The sequence below is a fragment of the Lissotriton vulgaris genome, chromosome 1_1, assembly GCF_964263255.1.
Source record: "Lissotriton vulgaris chromosome 1_1, aLisVul1.2, whole genome shotgun sequence".
Lineage (NCBI taxonomy): Eukaryota > Metazoa > Chordata > Amphibia > Caudata > Salamandridae > Lissotriton > Lissotriton vulgaris.
In genome coordinates, this window is record NC_141685.1 from 545,510,586 (window position 1) to 545,536,240 (window position 25,655).

A 25,655-nucleotide genomic window follows, 5' to 3' on the forward strand; every position below is an offset into this window, starting at 1 on the left:
ACAGTGGCTAACCGGGCCATGAGGTCCTCTTCCAGGAACGGGACATCCTACACCCCAAGGTTTAGATAGTCCCAGAGATGTCACTCTCACAAAAACAGCTGTGGGTAGGTCTGCAACCGCTTACGAGTTCATCCGGGAGAGGAGCTCCGGCACCGCCTACGTTACAATCAGGTGGCTAGTACAATGTCTAGATCGTTAATTCAATCCTCCAACCCGGCAGTGTAGGGATCGGCCCCTGAGGCAGGTCAAAGAGCACAGTGTGGATGCATAAGACGGCTATCAGGGGGTTGATGGACGCTGAGCAGACTCCGTTGTGTCACCCTCCAGAGACCTGATGTGTTCTATAATGTCCTGCTTGGCCTGCGATGCTGATTGCTCGTCGAGGGGAGGGGATCGGCGGCGGCGACGCACAGTGGACCATGCCGGTTTAGCAGGTATCTGTGCCGAAGGTGGGGGTTGGTGGGGCTGGTCGGCAAAAAGGACGGGAGTCGGAGTCGTTGAGCTGCCTCCCTGTAGGACCGCATCACCCTGCGCTTGGACAACCACGCAAAGATGAGGGCAAACGGGTGTCCCCATTTATAACGGATGTCCATGCTCCACAGCTTGTCCGTTACGGGTTTGAAGGCCCATCGTCTTCGCAGGGTGTTGGGTGCCAAATTCTGGAAAATCTGGATTTTGTGCCCGTCATATGTGGGGTCCTTCTTAGCTCGCGCCGCCTTGAGGATGGCTTCCTTTTCTGTGTAGAAGTGGACTCTGGTGAGGATGTCCGGTAGAACTCCCGGCGGGTCCCAACACCCGATGAACCCGGTCCAGGGTCGGCGGCCACGAGTCGTCATCCCCCCATACTTCATGTAGGAGCTGTGCCACATATGTCATGTTGTTTTTCCCTTCCGCTCCAAGAGGAACCCCCCGGATGCAGGGTTATTCCGGGAGCTCCGATTCACTCGGTCCTCCTGTTTTAGTTGCAGTTCTATATGTTGCTCTTCTAAGGTAGCCAGGTGTTGCCAAAGTTGCTCCTGGTCTTCCGTGCGGGCATTAACAGTCTTTTCCAGCCCATCCACCCGTTCACCCAGGTCAGTTACTTCCTTTCTGAGTTCCCGCAGGAGTGCACCATGGAGCATATGGAGCAATTTCTGTCTTCAGCTCGGACATAAATGAAGCCATAAATGCTTGCGTTACCGTCGGCGAGCCCTCCCCCCCCCCCGGACGGCGGTACCACCTCGACCGGAGCAGACGCGCTCACCTTGCCCCAAATTGCTGCAACTGAGTTGTCCTTCGAGGTCGCCCCCAGGGCGTCCTTGCCCCCTTTAGAGCGTGTCATTGTGAGTCGGTAGGCCCCCTTCAGCGGGCCAATGCTCCAAAGCGGCTAGGGTCCGCAATAGTGTCCACAATAATGTTTGGCGACCAGGGAGTTTGTGGGGCATCCAACTTAGGGGCCACCAGGAGGAATCACAGCGGCCAGGCTATCTGTTGCCCAATCCCACAGCTGGGCCAAGACGCTCTTCGGCGACGGGGAACACAATGTCCTGGGCAGGTGCGGCTCACCCTGCTCCTGCAGCCCAGGCTCGGAGTCTCAGTGGGTTGGGCCTGCGTACCGGGTCCCCGCAGCAAGTTTGTCCACCACCCGCCCCACAGGAGTCTCAGGGAGCGAGCAGGGTTCCAGGCACCAGGAGACGGCAGCGCAGGCCGGAGAAGGGGAAGCGCCCACCGCATGAACCCACCACATTCCAAAGAGGGGCACGCAGGCCGTGCACCCACCAGACGCCTCAGGGCAATCCTCTGCAGCTCACGTATCTCTGGGCCAGGCCCCTGCACTCACCAGCGGAGACCCGCCGATTGCCTTCTACTATTCAGGGCAGCCCGCTGTCCCCACGGCCGGCCGGGTCGCACCTGCGATTGGGGCCCAGCCCGCTGTTCTCCGTGCTGCGCGAATGCTGCTGCGCTAGCTGTGGGGGCCCATCCGCAGCTCCGGCACACTACCCCCGCCGCGGCCGCTGCGTCCCGGGCCCCCACGCGTCCGCCGCCCAAACTAGCCCCAGACGAGTGTTGCAGTCTTAATGTGGGAAGAAGTAGACAGCGCCATGTGTCCGGGATCCCTCCCCACTCCAAGGTCACAAGATGGCGGGCGGGTGCACTTGATTCCCACCGGGAGCCCTGCCGTTTGAGCAGCAGCACAGGCCCCTACTCACGAGATTCTCCTACCCTGGAGCAGTCAGCATCCAAGGTGGCTGGTAGGTCAGGCCTGAGCAGGGGGTCCACAGGAAACGCTGCAGCGTGCTTGAGGCTTCAGGGCTAAAAGTCACAGGAGCCGCTCCCGCCTCGGGCGCCTTGCCAATTTAGGGGCCGGAGAAGTCCCGCGTAGTTCTGAGATGGCGGCTGAGCGGGAAGCCAACAAGGCAGGGCCCCCCCAGGAGGCAGCTGTAGCCTCCCGCAGCCCCCGGCTCCTCGCTTGCAGGGCGCGCAGGGAGGCAACCAGAGTCCCCAGCAGATTCAGGGTAGCATAACCGATGCAATGGCAGTGTCAGCCTCTCCGGGGCGGCAGTGGCCCGGGGAGACAAAATGGCAGGTGCGTCCGCAGACGACCGGGTGTCCCCCGGCCGGCGCTTCACCTGCAAACCTGAGAAACGATCTGTTTGTTGTTGGATTTTGCTCGTTATGCTAAATAAATCAACAGTGTCCTGTGAGTGCTGGCGTGTCTGAGCCTTTATTAATACTGTGATTTCACCCTTCACGTTTTGCGGCCACAGCACCCGTCCTGAGTTTGGCAGTTAGGGTAAACCATGGACCATTTATATATATATATATAGGCCTGTTTAATGAACTTAACAAAACTTTCCAAAAGCAAAATTCATCCATCTCAGCACCTTCCTGAAAGGTTTTGGGGCGACTCCTCAAGCGAGGGCTGAGAGAAGAGGGGGTCCTAAAATGCGTTTTCCCATGTAATTTTTGATATGAAAATTAGACACAGAAACATCCAGAATGACTGTACAGACCTATAGCAAATTTGGCAAAAAGCTATATCTTGGCCCAAAAGTGTGCTTTTTAGGTCTCGCCTAAGCAATTCCGTTAGGGATGCTGGCGAGATTATAGTAAGGCTTTCAAAAGTGTACCCAAACTGCGGATCGGGTACAGTGCATGTGAGCACAACCACGCGCATTTTGAACAGCTGCCATTTGGTACCAGACACTTCGCGCACGCGCCGCGCTCCGCCTCTGCTGCCACTTCAGCTCACCAGGCTGCACACCCCCTCACTCTCCATATGCTCGCTCGCCTTTCTTTTGATCTCCGCCGTGAGTTCTCACAGGCTCCGCTCCCCCGCCCCGCATTAGACTTCAAAGGAATACGCTCCCCCGCAACAGCAATGCCAAGAGCTTGTTTAATTTCATTTGGGAGGTTCACTCGTGCCTTTGCAGAATCAAAACTTTCGCGGCAGCGGCCTGAGCTTGTCTTGTTTAACATGCATTCAGGTATCAGAATTATGCTGGAATTTCAACTGATTTCTTACATTGCTGCAGTTTTCTCACTTAAAGCAGTTTCAATCCACAGCACGCTCTAGTACAATTTAGGGGCTTACTTCTAAAACAGTGAAAACAACCCCCCAAGATTCGCACTCCCACATTTCCGCACCATTCTCGTGGTGAATACGGCATAAATAAAGCTTGTAGGATTTATCGACGCTGCTCTGGGATCGTCCGAGTGAAGACACATTGTCACTGTGCTGTTCGGCATCAGAACGCAGAGCTCGCAAACCCCACAGCCCGGGAGGCTACCAAGCATGATGAAGCATTTAAATACAACGTGTGACGGAGTTAAAAGATGCATACTCGTTATTCTGATGCAACAGTACTGAATGCCAGAACATATAATCATGGAAGGTTCTTGGATCCATAGGTATGCTATTTTGTTTTTTCAGCTGTCTTTCTGCTGATTCAAAATGCTACGGTGAATGAGTTACCTTACATCATGAGCATTCAGTGCTTACTAGAGGCATTCATTTCAACGAACATCGCCAGTGCCAGGTGGTGCTCATCTGGAAAGTAATAATAAAAAAAGTAGCCCAAAGTCAGAACACAAACTTGAAGGCTGTTTAGCAAAGACACACAATCCTACGGTCCGTGAATCGATACTTGCGCATATTCCATTTGACATTCAAAAACATGTCTTCCCCAACATGTTCGCTATCGATACAGTAATGATTGTTTCACCTCATTAGTGCGTGAATCGAGGGTGGAGCTAGTATTTGTACCTTACATCTCCTAAAACAGGATGTTATCGACGTTTGTCAGTCGCCAGGCAGGATGGAGGGCTTTTTGTGCTTGTGTGTGTGTGTTAAGGGAGGGGTGAGGGTGTGGAGGGACATTATTGCCTTGCGTGTGCTTTGTGTTTACTCTGGTCTGTTTTACTACGGTGGCCTTGTGCTGCGTGGACACGCTCAGGGCAAGCTCACCAGACACCTGGATTTGGGGTTGGGTCGGTGCTGCCAGACACCCCTGGCTCCTCTTAGTTGCACATCTTTCACTTGACGCAGGATGAATCCTTGACACACACTTCCTTGTTAATCTTTTTTTTTCCTCCGCCATTTTGTCCTCTCATTTTCATTTAACCTGATCTCAATCTTTTCTCTGGCTTCAGCCACCCATCCTCTCTATAATCCCGTTCCAGGTCTCATGAACTCTCCTCTCATATTTTCTCTGATATCTTTCTCTCCCCATGTTCCCCTCTTCGCCTCCCCTTTCACAGGCTTGCAGTCAAGAATCAAAATTATGTTTAGGGATGGCTCCACTGCTCAGTTTTAGATCAGAAAGGTGGGAGACGGATGCTGAGGATTACTATCGAGGAACTTCCAAACTAAGTATTTGAGATATACTATTTGGCCATGAGGAAAAGTATGTAAAACCATTAAGGACTATTTGTTGTATATTTTGTCAGCATATATTTGTAAGTAACTTTATTTTCAGTGTATGAAGATTAATGATAGTGTTTTGTTGTTTTAAGATTGTTTGAGATATCTCATAGTTACATAAGAAATTGCTCTTTGAAAAAACATCTAACATATGTTTTATTTCTATTTTTTAGATTGTTATTGAGAATGTTGAATGTTTTTTTAAGATAATCTTATTGATTGTCTTTTTTTGTCCGCTGTTATGTGATGAGTACTATTAAACTAACTGTTTCTAGTGAAATTCAATATATTCTGAGAACAAAAAAGACAAATGAAATGCTTTACAAATTATTTTGTGTTGTAAAATATATATTGTAACTGTATTTTTTTTTTGTCTTCCACAGATGCTAATTTTATAATATATATTTTTTTTATTATTTATTATGTTTAAGGTAAGTATAAGTAACTGTTAAAAATAGTCGATGGATGTGCTTCTACAGAGCTGAAGTAACAAGAGATGGAGGGAGTACATATGTGTGCAAAGATGGTTTGTATCTTTCAAAGACATTTGAAAAACTTAATATATATACTGAGTGTACCAGTATTCTTTGCATTTTACTACAGCACATCTACTAGTTTGGAACAGGTAAGGTGAATAAACATATTGTACTTTTTTTAGTACTGCATGTTAATATAACAGCCTGAGTTTTTTCCTATAGTGATAAGGAGTGACTCGTTTGAAAATTTAAGAAAATTTAAAAACAGAACATTCATATATTTGTATTTGTATTTGTATTTGTATCTGGGTTTTATATCGCGCCAACTCACCGACAGGTCTCAAATCCCTTCTGACCAAGTACAGCAACAAGAAACAAGATGGAAGAGTGAGGAAATATCGACCTATCTTACGGGGATGTAAACGCGTCCTTGAAAAGTAAGGTCTTCAGGGATTTCCTAAAGCGGAGAAGATTGGGTTCTCTACGAAGCACCTCCGGCAGCTTGTTCCAGATGGTGGGAGCTTGGACTGAAAAGGATCTGCCTCCTTTAGTTGCCAGTTTAAAGCGTGGGCAGGATAGCAGGAAGGAGTCGGAGGATCGCAGGGCGCGCTTAGGTTCATACATTTCAAGCCTATCTTTTATATAGGCTGGCGCCTGTCCATGAATTGCTTTATGGCAGATGCACATGCTAAATTCGACTCTCTGCTTCATAGGGAGCCAATGCAGCCTATAAAGCAGGGGGGAGGCGTGGGTCCGCCTGGGTAATCCGAATATTAGACGGGCTGCGTCGTTCAAGATGACCTGAAGACGATTGATGGAATTTTTTGGGAGACCTAGGTATAACGCGTTTCCGTAGTCGATTCTGGACACTATTGTGGCTGAAACAATGGTTCGAAGCATGTTCATTGAGAGTAGGGGGACGAGTTTACGTAGCTGCCTGATCAGGTTGGTACAGGAGCCAACCACAGCGGACACTTGGTTGGTCATCGAGAGTTCCTGATCAATTTTCATACCGAGGCTCTTTACACTAGGGCACGGTTTTGGGGTAGGTCCGAGTTCTTGTGGCCAGAACAAATCGTTCCAGGGGGAAGTAGAGGTTGAGACTACAAGGACTTCCGTTTTGTCTGGATTGATTTTTAATAGGTTGGACGACATCCAATTTACTGTGAACCGTAGTATATTTTGGGCCATGGACTGAGCCGATGTTGTGTTGTCGATACTCAGCAGCAGCTGAGTATCATCGGCGTAGTTAAAAACTTTACAGCCCATGTTTGCCAAGGATTCTATCAGTGGCTGTAGGTATAGATTAAATAAAAGTGGTGAGAGCGCGGACCCTTGCGGGACTCCACATACCAAGGCGCCCACGTCGGAGACCTGATCTGCTAGCTGGATCCTCTGCGTCCTCCCTAGTAGATAGGCCGTTAGCCATTGGAGAGCTTGTTATTTTATCCCGGACCTGGTTAGTCTGTCCAGGAGCAGTGCATGGCTGACCGTATCAAACGCCGCTGAAAGGTCTAATAATATCAGGGCGCTTGGCTTATTTTATAAATAATTATATTTATATAATCTTATAAAGTAGTAGACAATGGTATTTGTATAATATGTTTTGAAGTGCAAAATAGTTGATAAAGCTAATTTTGTGTTATGTATTAGGAAAAATGATAAAATGAAGTGTATATGTTTTTGTACAAGGACCTACAACATAAGAAATTGATTATGGAAAAACAACAGAACAATATGGAAGACGGTTTGGAAATTAGCAACAGTCTCATAGAAGAGCTAAACGTTCATTTCACAGGCAGCGAGAATGAAAAACAAGAAAATAGTGCTGCAGATAGCAGCTATGATTTCCTAGACGAAAGCTTGGATGCTGATGTTGTAGAAGCATTAGATGATATCTAGTTTGATCATACAAATTCCGAATTTGATAACCAGGAAATTGATATCAATGAAATACCTGATTAAATTATTTTAGAAGCTCTGTTAAATTATGAGATGTTAGAAGAATACATTTATTATTATAAAATAATAATGGTTTGAGTACTATGTAGTAAAACATTCACTGTAATAAAAGTGTAGCACTTATAGATGTCACTCTCACAAGAACAGTTGTGGGTAGGTCTGCAACTGCTTACGAATTCATCCGGGAGAGGAGCTCCAGCACCGCCTACGTTGCAATCGGGTGGCTAGTACAATGTCTAGATCGTTAATTCAATCCTCCAACCCAGCAGTGGAGGGATCGGCCCCCGAGGCAGGTCAAAGAGCACAGTGGGGATGCATGAGACGGCTATCAGGGGGTTGATCAACGCTGAGCAGACTCGGCTGTGTCACTCTCCAGAGACCTGAATTGTTCTATAATGTCCTGCTTGGCCTGCGATGCCGATTGCTCGTCGAGGGGAGGGGATCAGCGGCGGCGACGCACAGTGGACCATGCCGGTTTAACAGGTATCCGTGCCGAAGGTGGAGGTCGGTGGGCCTGGCCGGCGGCAAGTACGGGAGTCGGAGTAGTTGAGCTGCCTCTCTGTAGGACGCATCACCCTGCGCTTGGACTCCCACGCAAAGATGAGGGCAAACGGGTGACCCCATTGATAAGGGATGTCCATACTCCCCAGCTTGTCCGTTACGGGCTTGAAGGCCCATCATCTTCGCAGGGTGTTGGGTGCCAAATCCTGGAAAATCTGGATTTTGTGCCCGTCATATATCTGGTCCTGCTTAGCTCGCACTGCCTTGAGGATGGCTTCCTTTTCTGTGAAGAAGTGGACTCTGATGAGGATGTCCGGTAGAACTCCCGGCCTCCCGGTGGGTCCCAACACCCGATGAGCCAGGTCCAGAGTTGGCGGCGAGGAGTCGTCATCCCCCCATACTTCATGTAGGAGCTGTGCCACATTTGTCATGATGTCTTTCCCTTCCGCTCCAAGAGGAACCCCCCGGATGCGGGGGTTATTCCGGCAGCTCCGATTCACTAGGTACTCCTGTTTTAGTTGCAGTTCTATATGTTGCTCTTCTAAGGTAGCCAGGCATTGCCAAAGTTGCTCCTGGGCTTCCGTGCGGGCATTAACAGTCTTTTCCAGCCCCTCGGCCAGAGCAGACGCGCTCACCTTGCCCCAAATTGCTGCAACTGAGTTGTCCTTGGGGGTCGCCCCAGGGCGTCCTTGCCCCCTTTAGAGCGTGTCATTGTGAGTCGGTAGGCCCCCTTCAGCGGGCCAATGCTCCAAAGCGGCTAGGGTCCGTAATAGTGTCCACAATAATGTTTGGCGACCAGGGAGTTTGTGGGGCATCCAACTTAGGGGCCACCAGGAGGAATCACAGCGACCAAGGTATCTGTTGCCCAATCCTCCGCTGGGCCAAGACGCTCTTTGTTGACGGGGAGCACAATGTCCTGGGCAGGTGCGGCTCACCCTGCTCCTGGAAGGGGGCACAGCCCAGGCTCGGTGTCTCAGTGGGTTGGGCCTGAGTACCGGGTCCCCGCCGCAAGTTTGTCCTCCACCCGCCCCACAGGAGTCTTAGGGAGCGAGCAGGGTTCCAGTCATCAGGTCCAGGCACCAGGAGACCGCAGCGCAGGCCGTAGAAGGGGAAGCGCCCACCGCGTGAACCCACCACAGTCCAAAGAGGGCCATGCAGGCTGTGCACCCACCAGACGCTGTAGGGCAATCCTCTGCACCTCACGTATATCTCAGGGACAGGCCCCTGCACTCACCAGCAGAGCCCCGCTGATTGCCTTCCACAATTCAGGGCAGCCCGCTATCCCCACGGCCGGCCTGGCCCGCACCTGCGATGGGGGCCCGGCCCGCTGCTCTCCGTGCTGCACGAATGCTGCTGCTCTAGCTGTGGGGGCCCCTCTGCGGCTCCGGCACACTAACCCCGCCGCGGCTGCTGCGTCCCAGGCCCCAACGCGTCCGCCGCCCAGACTAGCACCAGACGAGTGTTGCAGTCTTAATGTGGGAAGAAGTAGACCGCGCCATGTGTCCGGGATCCCTCCCCACTCCAAGGTCACAAGATGGCGGGCAGGTGCACTTGCTCCCACCGGGAGCCCTGCCGTTTGAGCAGCAGCACAGGCCCCTACTCACGTGATTCTCCTTCCCTGGAGCAGTCCGCGTCCAAGGTGGCTGGTAGGTCAGGTCTGAGCAGGGGGTCCACAGGAAACGCTGCAGCGTGCTTGAGGCCGCAGGGCTAAAAGTCAGAGGAGCCGCTCCCGCCTCGGGCGCCCGCCGATTTAGGGGCCGGAGAAGTCCCGCAAAGTTCTATGATGGCGGCTGAGCGGGAAGCCAAGAAGGCAGGGCCTCCCCCCAGGAGGCAGCCGTAGCCTCCCGCAGCCCCTGGCTCCTCGCTTGCAGGGCGTGCGGGCAGGCAACCAGAGTCCCCAGCAGAATCAGGGTAGCGAAACCAATGCAATGGCAGTGTCCGCCTCTCCGGGGCGGCAGTGGCCCGGGGAGACAAAATGGTGGGTGCGTCCGCAGACGACCGGGTGTTCCCCGGCCGGCGCTTCACCTGCAAACCTTTGTCAGTGACTAAGCCGCCGCACCTCCGGATCCGGAAAGAGCCGTCAGCATTCCCAGAGGCAGCAGCGAGGCCTGGGGGCTCGGTCAGGTACGGGAGATCTCAACCGGGCCGTAGTCCCCGCCTTCCCTGGTCAGAGTTCGGCCCGTGTTGTGAAGGCCTCCGGTGTTGATCAGACAGAACAACAGCATGCAGACATCTGTCCAAGGTCGTCTGCGAGGTCTCTCGGTTCCTGTGCCGCCCCGACGCTGCCTTCAATGGGCTGCTACCCTCCTCCAGGCGGGCGATGCAGGGTGTCAAGAATGCTCACTCACACCAGGGCGCAGGAGGCCCCGAGCATCAAGATGGCGACCGAGACCCAGCAGGGCAGGGCACTCGCCCGCTGGATCAGATTTCTTCACTACCTGCCGGTTCCGGGGGTCAGCAAGTCACAGCTCCCTCACCCAGGTACTTCTGCCGCATAGTGAGCCAGGTCGTGGTCCCCTCCGCCGCTATTGAACTGCTAAATATCGGTAAAAATGCTGGCGGCGGCCTGGAGCTCCCACGGCGGGCGTCTTACTGCATTGCCTGTCAGACCACGCCCCCCTCATCTAATGATTTTACTTCTCAACACATTACACTTTGCTGAATATGAGCGCTTATCTCTGGACACAAGCCCAACACAAATGCAGAGACAAATACTGAAACACCCTCTTTCGCAGGGTCTTCAACTCCATATTACTGTCTGCATTAATGGAACTACCACTCGCCATTAAAAAAAGTGCTGCTTGTTTACAGATTTGTAATTTTGCACTCAAACATCATCTGAACTGTGCGCTCAGGTAACCAATTTACCTGAAATATTTGTTGACTGCTCGCATTAGAAGAACTGCCACTCGAGTTGAAAATACTGCTGCTTGCACTCAAACATTAACTGACGGTCCATCTCACATTACAGTTTATCCCTAAACAATAGGCTCAATACTCAAAGTGGCACAATGGTGTAATCCTGATAAATTTTGTTATGTGAAATTGCCAACATTGTCTTGATTATGTCAGTGTAGATAATTACAATATAATACAATAAAATGCAGGTTTAAATTTTGTTTATACACGCAAGACAAAATACCATTGACATAACAGGCTGTTCGGCACGTGGAAAACAAATGATTATACTCCAAATCACATCACAAGACAACATAATCATGATCCACATGACGCAGAACAACTCTTATACAGAGCCCTCTTGAAACTGGAATAATGCAACTCTCGACACCAGCAACAGGCATACACCAGCAGTAATCCAACCAGGAATCCGTTTGAAATCAAAATGTTCACTAATTATGTAAGTTGATTAATTATGGAAATGTATGCAACTCAATTGGCAAATTGCCCAAGGGTTCCCCATCATAATTCTATTCTAATGTGTCTGACTTTGCCCAAGCGTTGTCCAACATAATTCTTGGCAACGCTTTAGCTAAAAAGTTCTAAGGGCTGATATGCAGATTTGGGTATGTGAGTCCCATAACACGGCACCCCTAGGACAATAAAGGAAACCTTCACTGGATAAAATAAAAGTCAAACCCATAAAGCATAAAGATTTATTTATTACAGAAGGTAATACGATTCATAATCAGCATTCATATTGCATCAAATATAGCCAAATCCAAGAGATCATAACATAAGGTCTTCCTCTTAACCTAAATATAGTTCATCAGGACTAGCATAACGCTGCTCAGTTCAAAAGTCAAGGAAGTTCTAAGTATATATCAAACACAGACTAGCGCAAAATCAGTTAAGTTGGAAAGGCAAAATCTTTGTACATGGTGTGAAGTTAGAACATAGGGCTAACAACAAATCCTCTTTCATACAAATGTGATACATAAAACAAGAAATATTTAGGAACACCTACTTTACATGAGTAATTAAACATAGGAAATGAGAAATAATAATAGGACATTTGTACAAGAAGTGAAAACAAAACATAGTGCCGCTACTTGACCTGGAGAATGGACCTTGAATATGTTGCAAATCAGGAACACTCAGCACATAGCTTCATTCTCGAGGAACACAATTTCATCCAATCCTAGAAAAACATCGCCATCTAAACAAACTCAATGGGGCTCATTACGAGGTCGGGCAGAAAGCCTCCCCCTGATTGTCCGAATCTCCTCAACTCGGTCGGCTTACAGTCTGGCGGCCCAATTACGATGTTCACGGTCGGAACATAAATCGCGCAGTCATTCCGAATCAGTTCTTAGCAACTCGCGGAATACTCGTATTGGTCAGAACCGTATCGTACACCCCTATGGACAGCTTTTCCGCCATCGGGATTACCATGTCGTTTTCCAACAGCCTTTCCGTATCAACCTGTCTGACATGGAAATGCTATTGGAAAGTGACTTTGGGGGGTCCTGGCAGGGCTCCATAACCCGTTCGGTTGATGGCGGAGGGGATACCAAAGGACCCTTCCTGTAAACCCCTGCACTGTGCGCAAGGCAAGGTGGGGTGCCTGTTACAGGGTGCAGGATTTTTTGCAAACACATTCTGCCCTCTAGTGGCAGAATGTTCTAATAGCCTTACAGCCCTTCGTAGCAGGGCTATACTGGCTATTAAAGTCCTGGTTCCGTGTTAAAGTCCCTCGCCTTCGGCTCAGCCTTTAACGCGGAAGCGGGCCTTTAATAGCCGGTATAGCCCCGTACGGCAGGCTATAAGGCTATATTAGATATCAAGTCATAAGAGATCCAGTGTACAATAGAGGTGAAATCTCATGTGAAAGAGTGTCACATAATACTGAAAAGCTGCTAGTGAAGAGAAAAGTGAAGCAAAAAATGTAATGGGCAGGAGGCAAATGGAGAGGAAAATCTCAGCTCTACCAATGTAAGGTAGTCAATGCAATAGTACATACATCTGTCCTTTATTAAGAATTGGTATAGACCTGAATCGAGATCAACAATGTAACAAATTAATAGTTATATATATATATATATATGACTATTAATTTGTTACATTGTTCAACAATGTAACAAATTAATAGTTATATATATATATATATATATATATGACTATTAATTTGTTACATTGTTGATCTCGATTCAGGTCTATACCACTTCTTAATTATATATATATATATATATATATATATATATATATATATATATATATATATATATATATATATATATATGAAACAAGCAAAGCCCAACTGATAAAAATTAACAATCCATAAACTTAAAATTTCAGGAGATGGGAGAGGTATGGTTGGATTTGACCAAATGGAATATTAGGGCTAAACCTTTTTAATATTTTCAGGTTGCCACAGTTTTCTATGTCTCAAGAGAAGTGTAACCTAACAATTCGGGCTTCGAGATAATGAGGCAGCTGCCCTGGAGCCTCCAACCTAAGAAGACCCATATTGCAGCCCAAACTCTCAAGTGTAAATTTAAAATTTCTAAAAAGAATCATTTTATCAGCAGGTCCAATAACGAGGTTCACATTGAGAAGTGGCCTTAAAGGCGAAGCTGGTGTGTGGAGACGTTGGTATGCCCAGTGGATTATATTTGTCAGTGCTTGCACGAAGAAGCTAGAGAGCCCAAGTTCTAGGCTAAGAATTTGTAACCATATAGCAGAGCTAAGGCCACAACATTTTCGTAAGATCGTCCTGTCAGATAGATTTAAAAAATACCAGTTAGAAATAGGAGTATATTCCAGTGTATTGATAAGAGTATGTGGTATCTTTGTTTTTATAAACATATAATAAATGGTTAAAATGTTTTCTTTCCACTGATTTATATACATTTTGAAGAGCACCTGCGTGGGTCAAGGCTTTATTCCTTAGATTTGTAAAGTGCACCTTATGGAACATGTTGCTAGAAAAGCTTCTGCTTAAATAGACACAGTTATCTACATCCTCTAGTTTTTCATGTCCCACTTGCAAATTATATGATAAACCTCTTTGAACCTTTGGTTTTGCAATACAAAAACATACCTGTACCATAATTACCTAATCTTCGCAGGTTTCTTTTGATAGCCAATGGGATTAAATCAAGCAGGATGATATTGCCAGTGTGCATGAGAGTATATAATGATTGGGCCCCCAATTGAGGTAAAATGTATTCAGTTGGAACTTTTTTAGTTGATGAGGACGTTTACCCACAGGGTGTGGATACGTAACGCCACTTTGCTTCACTCCAGCTGCCTTAGTTGCCCCTAACCCAGTGTATATCGATATGCACCTGTCAATCACTTTATAAAGAGCAGGCTGTAGGGCCCTGTCCAGCTGTACGCAACACAAAAGGTGGGAGAGAAAAACTGAGTGACTGTCACACACAGGCAGTGTTCGCAAAGCTGTAATTTGCGCCCCCACCCACCCAATAGAAGTCAAATGTCAGAAAGGAAAACAGCCCAGACATCTGCTTACAGCGGACACCGTGGCAATGCCAATGTAAATCCCCACTGGGCAGCTTGAGATGTTAGTGTTACATCACATTGCTGCAACAATGCTTCTCTGGACAAACCAGGCCCCCAGTAATTGCTGCTGCAGCTCAGCGCTGGTTGAGTTAAATTACAGGAAGACCGATGCCTGTCTTCGACCTCCTGAACTTGACACACCAGTGCGTGTTTGTGCCTTTCCATTACTGGTGCTTTACAGCAGTTAAAATCTTCTTTAGGTTTATGTATGCAATCTAGTCATCTCCTCAGGTCTTGTCATTCTACAGGGCCCTCCAGCGTCTTCTAAACCCCGCCACTTGAGTCTTTGCAGCTACAAGAACCATCTTTACTGAGGCCACCACCTGCAGACCTTCTATGGGCCCGCAACCACACTTTCACCCTAACAACCCTCGGCTTCGAGACACCCATTCCGGTTCTCTGTCCCCTGCTTGCTTGGTCTGCCTTTCACAAATGAAAGCGATACAAAAGGGGATGATGGACGGAGCATTTGAGCAAATCAAACCCTGACCCTCAGTCAACTGATCTGGGTTTAATCCATCACCACTCTTAAGCTCACTCCGCTACCCAAGTTCAGGCCCGGACTAGCAATGCCGGGCACCGGGCAATCCCCCGGTAGGCTCCCAGAGTTGGGGGCCGGCTTTTTGGACGGGGCCGGTTTTGTTGCTGGCTAACAACCCTCTGCACTTTTTCACGCTTTCACCCTTTCACCCTAACAACCCTCGGCTTCGATACACCCGTTCCGGTTCTCTGTCCCCTGCTTGCTTTGTCTGCCTTTCACAAATGAAAGGCAGCAAGTCTACAAGCACGACGTGGTTGTAGACATGCTGCCTTTCATTTGTCAATAGGGCACAACACTGAACAGAAGGGCAGATTGTGTGCCTTTGTTAAACTAATCATGTTAATCGAGGCGCCCGCTAATCATGTTAATCGCAGCACTTGACGGGCGCCGCGATTAACATGATTACTTACAAAAAGGGACACAATCTTTCCGTTTTCGCGCCACATGCATTTTAAAAGTGGTCCTCAGTTGCTAGTGCGCGCTTTGTAATTTACAATGTGCGCTCTAGGCGATAGTTGTGCGCGCCCGCGCATCTGCCCAGCTTGGAGGGAACAGTGCTGACAGCCGCATAAACATGACAACTTTGTTTCCCCAAGATAAAACGAATCTTCAGATTTGTGGAAACAATAGATAGATATTTTACTCAGTCATTCGTGCATGCTTCGTTTCATCAGAGGTGCAGAGAAATAGAGAGACGGGCGTTTTCAATAAAAAGTATTTATTGAACAGTCTTCTTTCCCATGCAGAAGAAATGAACTGCTACAATCGTAATACTGGCTGTAAAGTATAATGCGTACAGCTAGAAGAGTATTATAAAATAATACTGTAAAAGCATGGTATGGTTTCTAAGCCATAAAATACATACATAAATAAATAAAGACTAAAAGTACTCAACTGGTGCTTCTAAAATACGCCTACCCCGATGTACCTAACCTAAGTCTAGTACGAGGGAAGAAGTAAGTGAGGTGTAGCATAACTTTAGTATTCTTTTCACAAGAATCTATCCAAGATTTCTCTTAGGGTCTAATCAGCTCCGTACCTTGGTTTAGAATGAAGGAGGTCTGGTATCTCTCTGTCTCAGGACTCGATTTCCTAACACCCCGCAAGGGAAGCTTGGAAACACTGGAGCTGGATTTCTCGGCAGGTGAAAGGACAGCGTCTTTCTCAGTGCATCTGCTGGAGGGTCGGCTTTCTTCGGCACTTGCTGTAGCGAGATGCGTTGGGCAAGTAGATAGTCGAACTGCTCCAAACCACCGTGTGTTTGCTAGGGCAAGTGTGGACATATTTATACCTTGAAGGTGCCGAGTTTGACGTACAGTTGGACATAATAACGTCATCAAAAAGTCGTAGTTCTTTGAAAACTCCATGAGTTCTTAGACAAATCAATATTCAAGCAAGGGGAAGTCCCGAATTGCTGAAGCCGAGTTTTCCAAGAAATCGTTGTGGCTTTTCGGAACTAGTGGAAGTAGCCATGCCGTATTTGGACTGTATCGGTTATGTCTAAATATGTTATGTTATGTTATGTTAACAATGGTTTGTATAGCGCACTGACACCGGTTGGTTTCCTGGCGCTGTGGAGACAGAGAACAGTTAGAGTTGGAAGCCTGCGGAATTAGTAGTATGCTTGTTGGTAAAGCCAGGTCTTTAGGGATTTCCTGAATGATATGAGGTTGGGGCATAGCCGGATCTCAAAGGGGAGGGCATTCCACAGACGAGGTGCCAAAGTGCCAAATCTGCAGCCGCCCGAGCGTTTACGTTTAAAGGATGGAGTTTGTAAAAGGCATTGTTGGGCCGAGCGAAGGCTACGGGGCGGGGCATACTTTATAATGAGTTTTGTAATGAAAGTAGGGCTTTTGCAGTGGAGCGCTTTAAAGATCATGCAACTGACTTTGAAGGAACAACGTTGGGCGACCGGGAGCCAGTGAAGTGTTTTCAGAAGGGGGGTGGCAGAATGCCATCTAGGCTGGTTCAAAATCAGTCTTGCTGCCCGATTCTGCACCATCTGAAGTCGTTTCAGAAGGAACTGGGGGAGGCCCAAATATATCGAGTTAGCGTAGTCTATGTGAGAGATCACATTTGCGATCACCACCTGTATCAGGGCTTCGTGGGTCAAAAGGGGGCGAACCTTCCGGATTTTTCTCATTTGAAAGAGGCACTTGGAGACCACCTGGCCTACTTGCGTTTTAAGAGAGAGGTCGCTGTTTAGGGCGATGCCAAGTGAAGGGATCGGAGCTTGACCCATTTCTGTTGGCCAATAATGTGGGCCCCAGTATTTAGCGCTGTCCCCAGTCAGGACCAGCTCGGTTTTTCCTGGGTTCAATTTCAAATGATTTTGGTTCATCCAAGCTTGGATGAACCTCATTGTTGATTGGAAGAAGGAGATGGACGTGTCTGAGTTGTCAATTGTGAATAGGAGCTGTAGGTCGTCCGCGTAGTTCAGCACCGTTACCTGTTTGTCTCTAAGAGCTTGGATTAAAGGGAAGATATAGAGGTTAAACAGGTGGGGTGACAGGGACGAGCCCTGGGGTACACCACATGTGATGGCTTGCTTGGTGCCCGCTAAGTTACCCAGGTGAACTGCCTGGGAACGGTCTGCTAGAAAGGACTTCAGCCAGCCGGCTGCCGTGCCCCGGATGCCAGCCTGAGAGAAACGGTCGATCAAGATGGTGTGGTCGACCGTGTTAAATGCGGCTGACAAATCCAGGAGCACTAGAGCCTGTGGAATGCGATTGTCTGCGCAGTCCCTAAGGGTGTCCATTACTGCCACTACCACCGCCTCTGTTGAATGTGCTGGACGAAAGCCCTCCTGATGTGGATCAAGGCAGTTTGATGTCTCTATGAAGTTGGACAGGCAGTTGGCGACATGAGCCTCCAACACCTTAGCAAGGAAGGGAAGAAGGGAGATTGGACGATAATTTGCTGATAATATGGTTATGATTTCTATGCCTATATAAGGACAAGGTGATTTATACCTATATAAGGGCATGAATCTGAAAATTTACACTAGGGTCCTAAAATGCTATACAACAACACAAAGGTCACCTGTCACTCTAATCAAAGGCATGTGAGCCAGAGCACAGGCAGCAGGCAACAAAATGGTTAGGACAATAAAATGCCAATTTCGTAAAAGTAAATGAAAATGCGAATTAAAGCATTCTCGTTTCATCTGGCTGTCTCTGGAGTGACTAAATAATCGTTGAAGCATATGGATTACAAAGATGGGATACATTTATTGGATTATTATGGATTACTTGGGTTAAAATGTGAAAGTATGGTTCAGTTACGAGGAGTGTTTCCTCAATTCAGCCGTGCAGCAGCTGGGGACGCAAATGGCGCCCTCTTCTTATATCTTTATGAAAGCTGTGTGGGGACGAGCACAGCGCTGTTTTGCACGCAATAATTTGCAGTCACAGCAGAAACTGTAACATTGTTTAAAGGGAAGGCGTGCACACGCAATCCCACTTCCATTTAGCAAACACTAATATCTTGTCCCTAAAGCGGTGTGCTCCCCACGAGTCTACTTACTATTGGAAACAAGCATTTGCAATGCAATAGGTCTCGCATTAGGAAAGTTTGAGCTATTGGTATTGCAAATGACACATTTGTATTTGTGTTGGTTTTGAAAATAGCGAAATTAATAGCTTTGTCATTTACAATGCCAATAGTTATAACTTTTGCAATTGTGACACCTATAGCATTTGTAATGCAATATGTGTTGGATTTACGTGACTTAGATGTATTGATATTACAAATAACAATGGCTTTTAATTTTTTTAATTAATACTTAAATAAAAGTGTCAGGCTTGTACTTGTCCTTGAATGACGTAGGATACCCAATCTAGCAATGCCCAATGCAATTGCCAATCATCTTACATGTCTTGTTAGTGCAAATAAAAATGAAACATCATGCTGCAGCGCCATGCAGGCAGGGGGCATATGAAGGGCAGCTTTCAAACAGCCCCATACCTAAAGCTAGTATTCGTCCAGTTTTGTGACGTCCCACCACAGATGTGCACCATATTACTGTTGTGTTCCGCGCCTCTCCAAATTCTGAAATCATGACAAAGTTTAGCCCTGCATAGTTTCTCTGGCGACCAGTGCCAGCGGCGGACAGTCTTCAAAAAGCTATATTTTAGCAAGCTTCACTGAACCCTTTGACGTAACCTGCTAGTCTGGTTTCCCACCCTCCTTCACGCAGTTTTTCCCCCCATGTGAACGGTGTGTAGGTTGGGCTGGGGAAAACAGTGATTAATCAGGGAATGTTTTGGCTTTGTTCTTCGTATAATAAATACAAATATTCGTGATACTCGTCGAAAAGCTCTTCAACACCTCGTCAGGAGTTGTAGGCGCTATATAAATACAATAACAATATTTTTGTGCCAACGAAACCACTCACAAATGACGCTCTGTGTGTTTTGCTACGGTTGCTTTTTATTATTTTTTCTATTTTGTGTCTGTACACCTGGTTGGGCCTAACTGCAATAAATGCCAAACATGTCCCTGGCCAGGCGGCCCCACTCCCTTCCTTTACCCCATGTCAGATGTTTCTACGGAATCTCTCAAGTTCCCCGGTCCCACCCGAATACAACATTAAGCGAAACCAAAACAACATTTTTTAAATAGGAAAACGCATATAAAGAAAGCTTCTTTTTTTTTTTTGCAAACTACAAAGGCAAGCATTTGGTAACGACATCCCCTGTCCGAGCGGACTTCTGTCAAATGATCAGAGGTCGATGTGACTGCAGAAACTAGATTTAAGATATTTGTGCTTTAAATGAATTTGTGCTTTAAGTTAATCCCAGGCTGATGGCTGAGAGAAAAAATGCGCGTTTTAAAAGCATAATAAAGGCAATTTATATACACTTACCCGGCATCCAGCAGTCCACGGGTGCAAGGAATTCAGAACACCTCCCTGGCAGGTCTGTAAGGCGCGCCCCTACAGACATCTCTGTGAGTCTGCCTGCCTGTGCGCACACATGTGTGCCTGCGCCTTGTTTATTTTTGCCGCACAGGGCAGCGGAGACGGTGAATGTGCATCTTTTATGAGTTGAGCAGGTCTGAATATGTGAAGGTATTCACCGTCCCTAGCAGTAAAGGCTGTAAAAAAGTGGCGTGTAATACGTGCATAAAAAATGATGCCTGCATTTACATGAGGAGACGCGATTGTGTTCGGCAAGCTGTCTGCTCCCTCCGCTCAGCTGGCAGCTGCTTTGCAATTCATAGCAGTTCATAGTAATTTGATGTTAGGGGCAAAACGTGGAGAGAGAAACAATAGGGGGGAGGGGGGAGAAATTTAGGCAAGCGCTCGGCTAATTGATTCTGAAAGGAGAAACTAAACGAGGTGGGGAAGAGAAGTCTTCATGCCGGGCAGTGGTCACAGCGCCGCCCGGCCTTGATCGTACACGTTGCATTTAATGAGCGGTGTGCGAGGCACATGTAACAAGCCTCACTGACTATTTTATAATGATTGTTTATTTATTATTTTGGTGTTTTTTTTGTTTTGCATGGAGTGGACATAATCACACAGGATGTTGTAGCATTAAGTGTGATGTGTGTTGAGCGGGTAAACGTTTCTGTGTCAGGAAATATAGGCTAGACGAGTAATATAAAACAAACTCACGACATTAAAAAAAAAGCTTTAAAGGAGCATTGTACAAGCATATTCAGTTTCGCTTGTTTTTTTTAGGTTTTGGAACTCGCCCACTGATTTTTGAACGGCAGGGAAGGGGAGCACATTTCCCTAAAACAAAAATGTTAAAGGGCGCCGCCGCGCTGCCCGCGGCGACCCGGAAGCTCTTGCCCGGCCGGCCAATCCGCTCGCGGCCGACCAGAAGTCCCGCCTCCCGAGGTCCGCGAGCTGCCGGCGCATGGAGCGCCCTGCCGTCCGGTGTAGCCCGGGTCCCCAGGAGGGGGCCAGGGAGAAGGAGGAGTGTGGCGCCTGTTGCGGGCTCCTCTGACCTGAGGGAGCCCCGATTCAGATGAGGAGACGCGCCGCGCCGTGAGGAGCCCCGCCGGAAGAGCGCAGTCGGTGAGTGGGGCCCAGGGCTGATGTGAAGTGCGTGCGTGCCTGTGTGTATGCCTGGGGGGGGGGGAGTGTGTGCGTGTGTGCTCGAGGGAATGTGTGTGCGCATGCGTGACTGTGTGTGATTGAGAGAGAATGCGAGGTAGGGGATAGTGTGCCTGTATGTGTGCCGTATGCCTGCGTGTGCATGCGCGCGCCTGTGTGTGTGTGTGTGTGCGTGCATGCAGAGGGGTGGGGGCTGCCTGTGTCTGTGTGTGAGGGCTTTGCACCGCGCATGCGCAGCTACCAGACGCTCGCTCCTGAGGTGAAATCTGACCTCGTCAAAGCGCGCGTCTGGTAGCTGTCCACATTCCTAAATACGGGCCACAAAAGGTCTGAAGCAGACACTCTCAATGCTCACGCATTGAGAGTAGGTCTGCTCGACCTAAAAAGGAATTATTGAAGATTTTCACTGCGGAGACAGCATTACATCTCTTGAACTCGAGCGAAGTTGTTGTGTTGCTTACTTCTGTACTGCTCCTTTAACCACACACATTCTTTCTTATGTCATTGCTGAATGTGGAACCTTGCATATGTCATCTTGATGTGCATCCTTTGTAAGAGTCAGTTATCCATTGATGCTGATCTATGCTGGATTAATTGTACTGTGCTCTTCGATTAAACAAGCTTCTACCTTAATCATCCTTGAATTCATCTTCATTTCACTGGCGACGGGATTCGAAGAGCAGAACCCACGTGGATACCTAATCTAATTTAAAAAATTTTACTTGGTTTACCTCATTTTACTCAGAAGGACGTTAAACAACTCTTGGACTTGGTAAATATACAAAGAATTATTATTATCTACTTTTGGATCAACCTTAAGGTGCTTGAGCATCGTGCATTTTTTCTTAAATATGAGCTGTTATGGGCGGAAGCAAAAACAAGAAGATTGACATTAACCTTTCCATCGTAATTTAAACTATGCGCTTTACTGAAGTAAACTATGCGTTTTACTGAAATGTGTGATCGAAATTAGAGAATTGAGCTCTTTACCGTTTTTTTGTAAAGAAGTTTTCTTGCCTTAAGCGTTTTGCCGTTATTATCATTACGCTTTACAACCCGTTTCTCAGCTCGCTCCAAGGCTCGCACCATTTCCAAAAATAAACAATTCGTTTGGTCGGTGACGAAGTCGACGCAGTGCTGTTCCACTCCTACAACGTTCCGCTTTGAATTCTGGGAGTTGCGTGTGACGTAATACGTCACAGCGTCATAGCGGCCATCTTGGTAAAACCCGAAGTCACGGACACATTCGTTTTAAGAAACTCAGTAACATCGAGTGAATTGTTTAGCGCTTGAAGAAATGAAAAGACAAATTGAATTATTTTAACAGCGGATTACCATTAACGGTGATTCGCACACCTTGTCTTACCTTATCAGCGCGTTACCATCGACGGTGACTCGCACACCTTTGGATTTGGAGAGAAGATTAAACAATTCAACAGCGAGTTACCATTAACGGTGATTATCACACCTTCTCCTATCTTATCAGCGCGTTGCCATCGACGGTGAAAAAAAGAGAAGAAGAGGATTAGAGCATTTCAACAGCGAGTTACTATTAACGGTGATTCGCACACCTGGTTATTTTCTTATTTTTATTATTTGATTTACAGTACATACTATTATCTTATCTACAAGACTTCATTTTAATTGTGTTCTAGCACATTGAGTGATAAGATTCTTAACATTTAGTCCAGCATTTTTCTCATTTAAAGTTTTTATTATAGAAGTAGTAGGTTTAATTTAGGATGACTCAGCCTAACTACAATATTAGCCCTCCTCAGGCATTTTGGGTTTCTGGTAATGAACCACCACTTAAGTGGTTGGAATGGAAGCCTTATTTTTGTAATTACATTGATGCATTAGATGAGGATGGAAAAATGTCTCATGCTCAGAAAAAGAGACTTCTTCTCCATTCTTTAGGTCCTGTTGGACTAAAAGTTTATGAAACTATGACTAAACCCTCCTTTCCTGGTGATTTAAATGTTTATATGTTAGCGCTTTTACATTTAGACACTTATTTTGCTCCTAAGGTGTGTATTGGCGTAACGAGGTATAAATTTTTCTCAAGGAAACAGTCTAAAGAAGAAAATATTGATCATTTTTTAGCTGATTTGAAGAAGTTGTCCTTGGATTGTAAATTTGGTGTTCTACAAGAAGAATTAATTAGAGACCAAATCGTTATGCATTCTTATAATACCTCCATACAGGATAGGTTATGGATAAATGGGGACTCTCCTCTTGATGATATTCTTGCCATTGCACGCAAGGCAGAAATGTCTGGCAGATGCGCTAATGTGATAAAGAATGATAATAGTGCAATGTCTAATGATGCAGTTTGCAAAATTAATGCTATGGACAAAAAAAGGTATAACTATAGTTCTAGGCAGTCTTTTAGTTCTAACAACAAATTTTCTTCTGCTAAACATCCTCAGTCCTCCTCAAATGTTAAACTTAAATGTTACAGATGCAACAGTTTAGACCATTTGGCTGACTTCAAAGGTTGTCCTGGGTTGAAAACCAAATGTTCTAGTTGTGGTTTGAAAGGTCATTTAACGAAAGCATGTAATAGGAAAAAGAGAAGTAAAGTTAATTTTGTGAATGACATTGATGAGGAAGAGAATTTTGAAAATGATGTTGAAGATAATCTAGTGATGAATGTTCATGATAAGTTAGTTCTAAGAATAAGAGACGAGGACATGGTTAACAAACCTATTTGTACAATGAGTATTGGTGGTGTGATTGTAAAAATGTATGCCGATTCGGGCTCACCTTATACCATTGTTAATGAAGATATGTGGAAATCCTCATTTATTCAACAGGTGGGGGAGAAATTATTGCCATCAGATATCCACCCTGAAGGTTATTTAGGAGACCCTATTTCCATCTTGGGTTTTCGTTGGTTTGTTTTCAGGTTCAAAGACAGGGAATGTAGAGGGAAATTGTACATTTCAAAGAAAGGACCACCTGTTTTAGGGTGGTTCGACCAAAAACAACTCCACATTATCTTAGATCCTAATAGTAAAGAACAAGTCTTAGTAGTTGATGACTGTTCTGTTGTTACAGATAGCATTTTAAAGAAATTTCCAAAGGTTTTTAGTAAAACTTTGGGGAATTTAGTTGGTTTTGAACATAAAATCATATTAAAGGATGATGCTTGTCCAAAAGTGCACAAGTGTAGGAATGTGCCTATCTTAGTGAGAGATGAAGTTAGTAAAGAACTGGATAAACTTGTGTCTACTGACATCATAGAACCTATTGAGGCGAGTGAATGGGTTTCGCCAATTGTCGTCGCAAGACGGAGCAACGGCAAAATCAGGTTGTGTGTAGACCTAAGGTATTTAAACAACAACATTGTGGTTGATAAATTCCCACTTCCCAAAATCAATGAAATGGTCTCTAGTGTTGGTAATGCCCAGTGGTTCTCTACCATAGACCTGTCATCTGCATACTACCAGATTTCTCTGTGCCCTGATTCAATGAAGTTTACGTCTTTTGTGACACCTTTTGGTTGCTTCCGTTATAAACGCATGCCGTTTGGCTTAGCCTCAGCGGCTGCTGTTTTTCAACGGCTTATGTACCAATTATTCAAGGGAGAAAAAGGTGTCAGATATTTTCAGGACGATATTCTGGTCTTCGGAGATGATGAGAATGAGCATTTATCAAGGCTACATAAAGTTTTGAATATTCTTGAAAGCAAGGGTCTTACTGTTGAACATTCCAAATGTAAATTTGCTCAGAAAAGTGTAACTTATCTAGGCCATATCATTGACGCTGAAGGGGTTAAACCCAAACCCTCTTTGGTTTCAGCAATCTCCGAGGCTCCTATTCCTGCGAGTAAAGATGACATCAAGTCGTTCTTAGGAATGGCTGAGTTTTGCTCCAAATATGTTCCAAATTTTGCGAGTGTTTCATACAATATTCGGCAACTTTTAAAAAAGGGTGTGAAGTTCGAATGGTCAAAGTCTTGCGATGAAGATTTCTTGAATATTAAGAATGCTATTGCCCAGACCACTGCCTTGCACAGTTTTGATCCATCTTTAGAGAATGTAATTACCACAGATGCAAGTAACAAGGGTTTGGGAGCGGTTTTGGTGCAGATTGATGAGAAAGGGAAGGAAAATATAATAGCCTATGCCTCTAGATCCCTTTCTCCTTGTGAAGAGAAGTACCCTATAATAGAAAGGGAGGCCTTAGCTTGTGCCTGGGCACTGGATCATTTCAAGTCCTTCGTATGGGGCAAAATGTGTTTGTTACGAAGTGACCACAAACCATTAGTAAAGATTTTGACTACCGAAGGAGTTATCAATGCTTCTGCTCGCCTAGCTAGGATTTCTATGAGGTTACAGAATTTCATATACAAAATTATTTATGTACCAGGTAAAAGCAACGTTCTTGCCGATTTTCTGTCAAGAATGCCCGTAATGTTAGAGGAAGTTGATAATAATGATTGGAATGAATTACAAATAGCATATGTTCATGATGAAGGACTTTCAGCCTTTAGCAAGGAAGAGTGGAATAAGGATTATCTCGCTGATGAATGCTTACAGAAAGTTATCTCTTTCACAATTGAGGGTTGGCCAGATAAAAAAGATGTTCTTGATGATAATTTAAAGCCCTTTTGGGAGATTAGGTCCGAACTCTCTGTTTCTCATGACACCTTATTAAGGGGTGAAAGAATTGTTCCCCCTGGTGGGTTGCGGGAAGGAATCATTGAACTTTGCCATG